Genomic DNA, 10,838 nt, shown 5'->3' with positions numbered 1-10,838 from the left:
CAGCCTTTCTATGTCTGATAATGTTTCCATTTTACCTTTATTTATGAAAACATATTTTTGCTTCATATAGAATTCTAGACTGATTATTTTTTAGTATGATAGAGATGTTATTCTACTGTTTTCTTATTTACATTGTTTCCTAGGAGAAATTTGTTGTGATATATTTCTTTGCTCTTTTGTATATAATGTGTACATTTTCTTTTGCTGGTTTTAAAATTTTCTTACCACTGGCTGTAACTTGATTATGTTGTCTCATGTTGCAGTTTTTTTCAAGTTTCTAGAGCTGAATATAGTTCTTAAGCTTTTGAATTTGTGATTTTATTTCAAATACTGAGTCAGAATTAAAATGGTAATAAAACTATTATACAATTACTTATCTTCTGGTTTGTTGAAGCAATAGGTCAAACAACATTTGTCACAATAATGTCTGACAAAGTGGCTCGCCATAAAAACTCTAGCACCACATTTATCTGAAGGGCAATCCCGAGGAAGGCGACTGATTTTGCCATTCTCATCCACTAGTAGTATTTTAGGACAGCCAGCTTAACCTTCTTTCTCTTATGCTTGTTCTTCTTTTGAGTGGTATAAGACTTCTTCTTGCACTAGCTGATTTGGCTCAGTGGATAGAGCATTGGCCTTCGGACCAAAAGGTCCCAAGTTCAATTCTGGTCAGGGTGCATGCCTGGGGTTGCAGGCTTGATCCCAGTAAGGGGTGTGCAGGAGGCAGTCGATCCATTGATGTTTTTATCTCTCTCCTTTCTTCTCTGAAATCAATATATATATATATATATATATATATATATATATATATATATATATATATAATTCTGTGGCATTTTGTCATATATGTAGATTCATGTAATGACTACATCAAATATTTTTATAAGCCATTCTTCAAGCATTCTTATTCCAAATCTCATTTCAATATATATATATATATATATATATGTATATTCTTACTTTTCTTGGCACCACCACGAAGTCTCAACACAAGATGAAGTGTGGACTCCTTTTGAATGTTATAGTCAGACAAAGTATGCCCATCTTCCAGTTTCTTGCCAGCAAAGACCAGTCTTTGCTGATCAGGAGGAATTCTTTCCTTATCCTGGATCTTGCCCTTTACATTTTCTCTCATATCCGAGGGTTCAACCTTGAGAGTGATGGTCTCCCCCTGAGGGTTTTCATGAAAATATCCATCTTGGCAGCGACTACACCACAGATGGCGGATCGGAAAGGTACAGTTACTATTTTGCTACTAATACCATTTCATTAAAACGTTTGTTGCTAGGTGAATATATTTCAATATTTTATAACAGTTATCAACATTTTTAAATGAACATGGAGACTCCCATATGCACAATGATTTAATTTATCACAAATAGGATATCAGGCAGAACACATAGCTGGTAGTAGATGATATATACATGGACAGAAAAGCTTCTATAATATAAGTGGATACCTAGGTCCATAAATAATAGTGTCCCTGTATAATATAACTGAATTGTTTGAAAGTCTTCCCTTACCCTTATCATGACATGTTTCTGAAGCAAATAAATTAACATAACCAGTATGAGTCTCTTCTTCTTTTTTTGTTGGAATGGTATTGAAATGGGATTTGGAATAAGAATGCTTGAAGAATGGCTTATAAAAAATATTTGATGTAGTCATTACATGAATCTACATATATGACAAAATGCCACAGAATTATGCACACATATTGTACCAATGCCAATTTCCTGATTTTGATAGTGTACTATAATTATGTAAGATGTAACTATTGGGGGGAAACTGGGTGAAGGGCACACACTAACTTGTAATTATCTCAAAATAAAAAGCCAAAACAAAAAATAAAAATAATTCAATGAACCTCCATGTTTATATTTAGTGAAATACACGAGGGGCTCAATTACAGTTGTTTTAGGTTCCTGATCTCTAAAAAGTGCTCATTTCATTTCCCCAATTTTTTTTTCTTCTTATCCTTTATGATCTCATTAGCAATGAAAGTTAATGGAACACATCTTCTCTTAAAATAATAAGCATTTTAAAGTCTATTACATTACTTCTAGTATTGATAGAACAAAATGATTCAGCAGAATGTACTGTTTTTCTAGGTGAAAAAAAACACACACACACACACAAAACACAAAACTAAAGTTGAGTGATAATTTCTCCTACTGAAAATAAACATGCTGCCATTGCTCACTCATGTTTTTAAAATAACCACCCAACAGGTCGCTGAGATGGGGCGCAGGTTTCAGGGCCTCTGTGGTCCTCGGGCCAGCGGCGGGGCAGAAGACAGGCCAGGTGCCTGCTCCCCGCTCCCCTGCCCTGCAGCCTCCGGGGTTAGCACAGCGCCAGCCAGTTTGCAGCTGACGCCATGGGCTCAGGAGCCCAGGAACCTGCCTTGTGAGCCTAGCACGATGGGTTTCAGAAAGCCAGAGGGCATCTGGAATGTCCGCAAGGCTTCTCTGCGCAGTGAGGACGAGCTTGGAGATGAATGTAGCTGAAGGGTGACAGGGCTCTGAACACCGTGCACACTTAAACCTGCGCGTGCACTCCAGTCCGTGGGAGCCCAGTCCGGAAGCTCCAAGTACAGTCCCATTATAATCAGCTCAGAACTTCGGGTCTGACTGGGCATAGCCACCCACACAACTCAATTTTAAAATACAATCCGGGGCCTGCGCCCTTTCCCAGCTGTGCAGCGGGCAGGGCAGTGCCCGGCCTGGGGATTCGGAGGGTGCACAGACACCCCCGCCCTGTCCCAGCTGCCTGGCGTGTCCTGCATTTGTATTGTCTGCTGTCTGTCCTCCCCGCCAGGCCAGGCTCTGAGAGCAGGGACTTCCCAGTCACTTCTGGGTCTTCCTTCCCTCCACTCCCTACCCCTGCCCTCAGAGCAGGGCCAGAACACAGGAGAGCAGGAAGAGTGATGGCGTGGAGGAAACAGGACCTTTGAACCCTTGGTGCTTCTGACAGCATCTGTATGTTTACTGTGTTCTGGAAGGACATACCCATATTTTTATGCAATTCTTTTGTACCAATAATTTCATTTGTACTTTTGCCCAAAACTCTGTTGGTGTAAATAGTTTTATATAATAAAACTGGAGCCAATGATGAAAAAAAAAATAACCACCCAAATTGTAGATGATAATTCTATCTATGTTTTTTTCCCCTCAAGCCTATAATAATAATCAGTACATTTTAGTAGCCTTTTGGCTCACATATGTACTTAGAGGCTTAATTATATCATAATCACACTAGAATAAAGCCTTATAGGCACTCTCATGGGAAGTGAGAATGAACTCTGGGGTCAGAGTTCTAAAGTTGCTGAATAATTATCTCATGTATTTAGATAGCATAATCAGTATAAAAGTACCAAGTCAATAGGAAATACGCTGTGTGTTTTTCTATGCCTTTGTCTCATTACATTTTTTAGTTTCTTTTAACTTAGTTTTTTCCCCCCTTCCAAATGATAAATAATCTCTGATATTTGATGGTCCCAAACATAATTTGAGAAATCAGAGACTTTAGGTATGGTTTATATGTCTTGAGCACTCAATTCATCTAACAATTGCCAGTGTGGTTTCATTAAAGTATATATTTAATCTCAAGAGAGTAGATTAGGCTAAAGTGTACTCACAATACAGTACAGTGTTCTTGCTGGACTATTTTGTGAGTATACTTAAATGTTTTGAGGGAAAGTGAAAGGAAAGAAAAGGAGAGAAAATGTTAGTTAATGGGAAAAGGGAATGGAAAGACAATTAAATCTGAGTATAATCATTGCCACTCTAAAAATAGCTTTCATCTAGTATGGTATGCATAAATCTTCCAACAAGTTGTAGAGAATAGAGAATAGATGCTTCTGAATCAATGCCCAGTTATTTAGTGAGCCTATCAAGCTGACAGTAAGATACACATGAACGCACAAGAAGACTGTCTTTGGATGCCTACCTAGAGCACGTTAGTGAAACAGAGTACAGGTGTATGAAAGCACTGATAGGCTTGTTTCTGCTATAAATACAAAACCAACAGGCTAACCATAATCTACTCTTTGAAGCTTGTATTGCAGTACTTGTGACTTAATAAACTGACTCACACATACAAGGCATGCAGGAAAAAAAAATAGGGTTTGAAACATGAGGGGGAAATTGCATTGGATGTGAAAAACAAACACACACACATTTGAATAGTCACTATTACTTACTTATGACTTATTTTTTGTGTTTCTGCTCTTTACCAGTTCTAATGAATTTGTTATGATGGCCATTTAACAATTAAAAGACCTAAGCTTTAGAGCATTCTGTAGCATTTAGTCATCTATATATATATAAAAGCCTAAGTGAGCGGTAGACTCTTTGGCCACTCAGTGGGTTGACCAGTAGCAATGACACACACTGATTAACAGGGGGCAGATGCTCAACACAGGAGCTGCTCCCTGGTTGTCAGTGCACTTCCACAGCGGGAGTGTCACTCAAATGACCAATGGGCACCAGATGTCAGCCTCATGGCTAGCAAGCCTCTGCCACAGACACTCCCTCTGGGTGCCCCTCCCCAATCAGAACCAAAACCAGGGTGGGGACCCGCATTGGGATGGGGACTGGCATAGGACTGATTCTCAGTCATGGGCAAGCCTACCAAGCAGTGGTGGTGGCAGGATGAGCAAGAGCAGCACAGAGTCCAGCCTGCCTCCCACTTAAGGCACTACTATATCCCTCGGGGTGGGTGTGTAGGACTGCTGGTTTTGCCCAGTCCCCACAGGCCAGGCTGAGGGACCTGCAACAGGCCTTTAATCTTTATAAGGAAGTCCTCTAAAGGGAGTGCTGTCCATGGTTCTGAATTTCAATGATAACTCTAAATCAGTGGTTTTCAAAATGGAGCACACATATCACAGGGCGGCAATTTGATTTTTAAGGGGAGGCAACTCAAGAGTGAATTATTAACAATGAATTTTTTGCATTTCTCACGGTTCAAGGGGCCTCATATACAATAGTATATAAATATACACTGAGTGGCCAGATCATTATGATCTCTGAACACATAATAATCTGGCCACTCAGTGTGTGTGTGTGTGTGTGTGTGTGTGTGTGTGTGTGTGTGTGTGTGTGAGAGAGAGAGAGAGAGAGAGAGAGAGAGAGAGAGAGAGACCTGGTGCATGAATTAATGCATGGGTGGGGTCTGGACAGCTTGGCCAGGGGGAGGGGATATGGACGGTTGGCTGGCCTGCCTGCTGGCCGAACTCCTGGTCAAGGGGACAATTTTCGTATTAGGCTTTTATTTTCTAGGATATACACTGAGTGACCAGATTATTATGCATTCAGAAATCATAACCATCTGGCCAGTAAGTGTATATATATTGTGAAATATTTATGCATTTCAGTTTTCTATTATATTTTGAAACTTTATTTGCTATTGTATCACTTAATATTATTTTTTTAACAATTTCTTAGTGATTTCTTCTTTAGTACTTCAACTGTTCTTTCATTCTTTTATTTTTCTCTTTCATGATGTCATGCTCTTTGGAATCTTGTAACATAATCTAATAACATATTATACTCATACCAAACATAACATTCTACTATAAATAGCTTTTAAATATAATAAGTATATCTATTTATACTAAAGATAAAATAACTTCCAGTAAAGAATATCAGGTACCCCTATTAAAAATATGCTCTAACCTGGCCCACTTGCAAAATCATGAAAGTGATACTTTTCCTCTAATAGTAGCAAGAGTTTGGAATTACCAAGGGCAAAATTTTCATATCTGGATTTTTAATCAGCAGATATTCAAATAACTTGTCGATGGTCTTGGCATTGTTGAGAATACAGTGTTAGTGCTTAAAAAAATAACCTTATGTAAATCCTTAGGCTGTGCAGAATCTGGAAATTTTACATGGTTTTTTATATGTTAAAGACACATTTCTTTCTATATAGAAATTGAATTATTGAGAATCATTACTGAAATATTGAATAACATCTTATGCAATATTAATTTCAGTGGAAATACTTCACTTTTTAGCTCATGGTATAAGAATATAGAAATTTGAGGAATGCTAATGTAATTTTAAGTAAAAACAGCAGAATGTAAAGGGTTATACATGCCTATGCAAATACATATGCCAAGTATATATTTTTAAACTATTAGAATATGAATTCAGACTATTTTACTCCAAATAGGACGTTGGACAAGCAACCTATCCTCCCTGACTCCAGTTTCTTTCACTGTGAGAATAATGGTATCACTAAACAATATCATATGTTGTTGGTGTTAAGTACAATGATACCTGTAGAGTACTTGTTGGTATGATTATTATGAAGCCAACATAAAAATAAATATTTACTTACTACCTTTTCAATAAAGAGGACCATGTATATTCAAAAATTTGTTCTCTCACATCTCACTGAGATAGATGCCTACTAAGAGAGGAAATAGAAATTAAAGAATGAAAGAGTCCGAATACTATGCAGGAAATGTGTCAAATGTGTAACTATTAACATTTTTATAATAGGACTCATTACTTTTACTCAGAAGCATTATTTTATAGGTCTCTATTACTTTAAGGAAATATGATTGAATAATTGAATGAGGTATTAAATCTGAGTAAATAAATTACTATTTTGTTATTAAGATGAAAATATGATTGTTATACTCTCCTTTTACTTGTACAATGCTAGCATCCAACAACAGAATTTATGAAGAAAACACTATTAGTATTAAGTCAAAAGTTTGAAGGTAATAAAATCACAATTGTTTACATTGACTTTTGCTCAATGCCCCCCCCCCCAAACATATATGATTGACAGATCTCACCCTGGGGAAGCACATACATTTTAAGGTTAGTTTAGCATGACAAAGAGGAAAAAAAATCTAAGTTTGGGTTGCTTCCAAAAGATGCCAATACATTTCCACATCTGCTCTATTATCTCTGTTGTACCAAGAACCATTCTCCCAATTAGTTAATTAACTTCAAGAAGAAACCAAATTAGTTTAAAATGCAATTTAAACACAAGACTATAAATTGTAATTAAAACTGCATGCAGTTGGCATAATTTTTTTTTTCAAAACATTTAAAGAGGATCAATTTCAAAAGCACAAATTATTTGGAGACTGATAAATTGATGCAAATTTAGTCAAATGGTCAATTTTTAAAATAATATTTTAATTAGCCCTTTAGTCACAATGATTTATAAATGTAGTAGGTAAAAAATAGTATCGTCTCATTGTAGATGTTAATATGAGATTTGCTAATGTATGTTTCAAGGTCAATAGCTTCTGTTTTTCCTAATAATAAACTTATTTATGGATTAATAAAAGTGAAATATGAATTTATTAAGAATTAAAGACTAAAAAACTGTTAACAATACTAGTTTATAACTCCTATGAGGCTGCTGTTACCATGTTACTCTAACATCATTATTAATACTAATATTTAGTATTCATAAATAGCACTATTAATGTTAATTTTTCTTTACCTTGATCATATGTGTATGTAGAGAACAGAAACGTATTTAATGCATTTATTAATTATAAATCAATGACTTTATTCTCATTAGTTATCTATCATTATTAAGCAAATGCCTCATTAATCAAATAAAACCTGGAAATGTAGGCTTTTTTTCCTCTTAAAGGAGGTAATACAATGCCAAAATAGGGAATATATGTTTTTAAATGTCTAGAGTGTAATGCTTATCATTTTAGGCAAGGCAAGAACTAAATTGGATTCTCTCTAAAATATATTATTTTAGGTGGATCAATTTTTTTACTGATCTTATCATCCTTTAGAGCTAGAAGGAATATGTAAGGAATTTGGTAAAATTTTATATTCAAAAAATATTTATTTTTTTCAAATTTTTCTTATGCCTTTGCCAAATCTCTTTCTATTGTCACATAACTGGTTTTTTTTCATCATCAACCTCATTAGAGAACAAATGGAGTTCAGTATATTCAACTTAGAGTTGAAGGAATAAAGTCATCATTCAGATTTTCTTTTTCAGATAGTATTTCTCCACTTTCAATACATAAGTGATAAGATTTCTCAGAGGCTAAATGTGATGCAATTCATTTGAAATCTCTGGAATTCCTGTTTGATTCTGTCTCTCATGTTTTGTTGGCATGCCATTGTCATTCTAAATGATACTTATATATTTAATGTAATAGTTCTTATTTGAATTACAAGTATAGTATAAATGTACCTCTAGATAATTAATAGTGCCTCATATATATTCCATGTTCCATCTAAAGAACATAAAAATGCTAATGAAAATGGAGTTTATTATTCATTTTAGAAAAAAAAAAAAAGCTCGATAATGAAAATGTAAAATTTTTCCTTGGATCTATGGGATTCTTACTATTGAAATTTTAATAAATTAAACAGCAATATTAAACCAGCACCCGAATTAGGAAATAGATCAGAAAGAAAATGAAAAGTCCCCAGAAAGCAAGCTGGAACACATGGAAATATGTGATATAAATGAGAGAGATTTTAACACTGCTGTTCTTAAAATACTCAATGAGATGCAAGAAAATACAGACAAGCAAGTCAATGCACTCAGTAAACAAATCAATGAACAAAATGAGTACTTTAAAATTAAATTGAAACAAAAAAATAACCAACCAGAAATCCTGGAAATGAAACATGCTCTTAAGAAGAATAATGGTGACAAAATAGGCAGATGTGTCCTGCACCTTGTCCCGCACCTTGTCCCAGAGCAAGTAGAAAGAGCAACTAAATTAAGTAACATTCATACAGAATTGGCAAATTAGACATAGCTGGTGAGACAATTAACAGCTGGAAAGGGCAGAGGATACCTGGAGAATACTAGGATCAGGGATCTGGGTTGGAGAAAGATGCAAGATCACCAGATCAAGAGGGTTAGAAAGACGCTGCACAGCATCAAATCCATGTCCCTTGGGGACAGGAGTAACATCCAACTGTGGAAAGAAAGTTCACAGGACTGCTGGAAGCTAGGGAATCTATATCTAATCCCACAGCCCAGAGATGCTGCCCCTAGAAGAACAGCATGAAGAGCTGCCCAAGCCACTTGGTGCCAGGGTGAGAGAAACTTGTGGTCACGTGGTTGTTTTGCCCCTGCTTTTGTCCTTGGCTTTATTCACTAAACCCAGTATAAGAATCTTTCAATTACAAACACTTACCCAAAGCTGCAATGCAGGTGGAGGTGCATATTTGTGGATCTGCAGAGAGGCTATGGAGAGGAGCAGGCCAGGGAGAGGTGAACAGTAATCTGGCACCCTCTGGACCAAAACAGCCTTTTTTTTTTTACTGAAGAGCCAGCCTCTTCCAGCAGCCTCAACACAGTTAATACAGCCACACTCAGCCTACACCTAGATTATATATAGCCCCAAAGAGCCCTCAAGGACTGGGTTGAAAAGAGGCTATTCATTCCTAGAAAGCCACCCCTACCTAAAACCCTGTTAGAAATAGATGCTTGAGTGATTAAGATTGACAGCAGGTGACAGGCAAAGCGGGCAAATTGGTCCTGTCTGCTTGCAGCCATACTGTGGGATAGACAAAAACAGAGGAGAAGTGGATCTCTTGGAACTTCAACATGGTGTTGACTACCTAATAGAAACTCAGAAGTGGCAGACAGAACAGAATGGAACAAGATTCCTCAGTCCAAAACTAAAGTCTGAACCCAGCCTCCCAGGGTATTAAAACTTGGCTAAAGTGAACAACACTTTACTTTTTTAGTTTTTATATTTTATGTAATACTTTAATCAATAAAGAATTTAAAAAATAACAATAAGTGAAATATTTACAAGGTCAAATACAAACCAAATTGTTAACAGTGGTTACCCCTTGAGTCTATCAATAGAGTTGGATGAAAGTGAGGCAGCTATTGTATTTTTTGTTATATTTCGGTTTTCTTTGAATTATTGTTACAAGAAAGTATTACTTTTCTAACAGGAAAATTTTTCTAATGAACCCAACTCTAAGATTACATTTATCAAAGGCTTATTTTACATTCTCCCTTTTAATTCTCAACACTGTGTGGTGAGCAGTATTTTCACCAAAGAAGAAACTAAGGTATACAAATTTTAAGTAACTTTAAGACATCATTATATACCTGATAATTGGAAAAATAGGGACTCAAGATTCCTCAGTCCAAAACTAAAGTCCATCCTCTAAGTATGTTTCTATAATGAAAGGTGCTTTCCTTGTGAGATATAATATTGTTATTTTATCTTATTTTTTATTTTTTCCATCTTTCTCTTTCTTACTTCTTCCTTTTTCATCCTATTACTCTTCTTCTATCCCCACTTTAGTTTTTCTCTTACATGTCTTTTTACCCCTTGTTAAAAATAGATCTTCTTTATCTACTTTATTGATGTGATATTATTACCGTTGTCTCTGTTGGTTTACTCATTTATCTAATTACCTGCTCCAAGTCCATGCACGCTTCTCTTTTGTCTTTCTTCTCTAGTCAATCTTATTATGCTTTTATTTTTCCCTCTCCTCTCTTGCTCTCTTTGTCCCTTAATTGTTTAATTAGTTTTGCTCACTAAACTCAACCCATTTTCTCTCTCCTCTATTCTCCTTTTCCAAAAATAAATGAATATATATAGTATATATATATATATATATATATATATATATATAATATGTTGTTTTATCTTTTTATTCCTTTTTTCTTTTCTTCTTATTCAATCATTCTTTTTCTACCTCCTTCCACTATTCATTCAATTCCTTAACTTTACTTTCTGTACATAAGCTCTGCCTCTACAGATTCTGACCTTAATTTTTTTTTTTAATTTTTGTTGTTTGCAGTTTTTAGTTTGATTGTTTTGTGGTGTTTTCTCCCCATATTTATAAATATTTTTC

The 10,838-nt window shown here is 35.6% G+C and overlaps 1 pseudogene; it reads right to left on the bottom strand.

Moving 5' to 3' along the window:
• Positions 1-369: 369 nt before the first annotated feature.
• Positions 370-1,197, bottom strand: LOC118707599 (annotated as a pseudogene).
• Between the last annotated feature and the right edge of the window lie 9,641 nt (positions 1,198-10,838).

This window comes from Pipistrellus kuhlii, unplaced genomic scaffold (genome assembly GCF_014108245.1).
Source record: "Pipistrellus kuhlii isolate mPipKuh1 unplaced genomic scaffold, mPipKuh1.p scaffold_m20_p_1, whole genome shotgun sequence".
Classification (NCBI taxonomy): domain Eukaryota; kingdom Metazoa; phylum Chordata; class Mammalia; order Chiroptera; family Vespertilionidae; genus Pipistrellus; species Pipistrellus kuhlii.
Note: the sequence above shows the minus strand (reverse complement) of the source record. Positions and strands in the feature narration are given on the sequence as shown.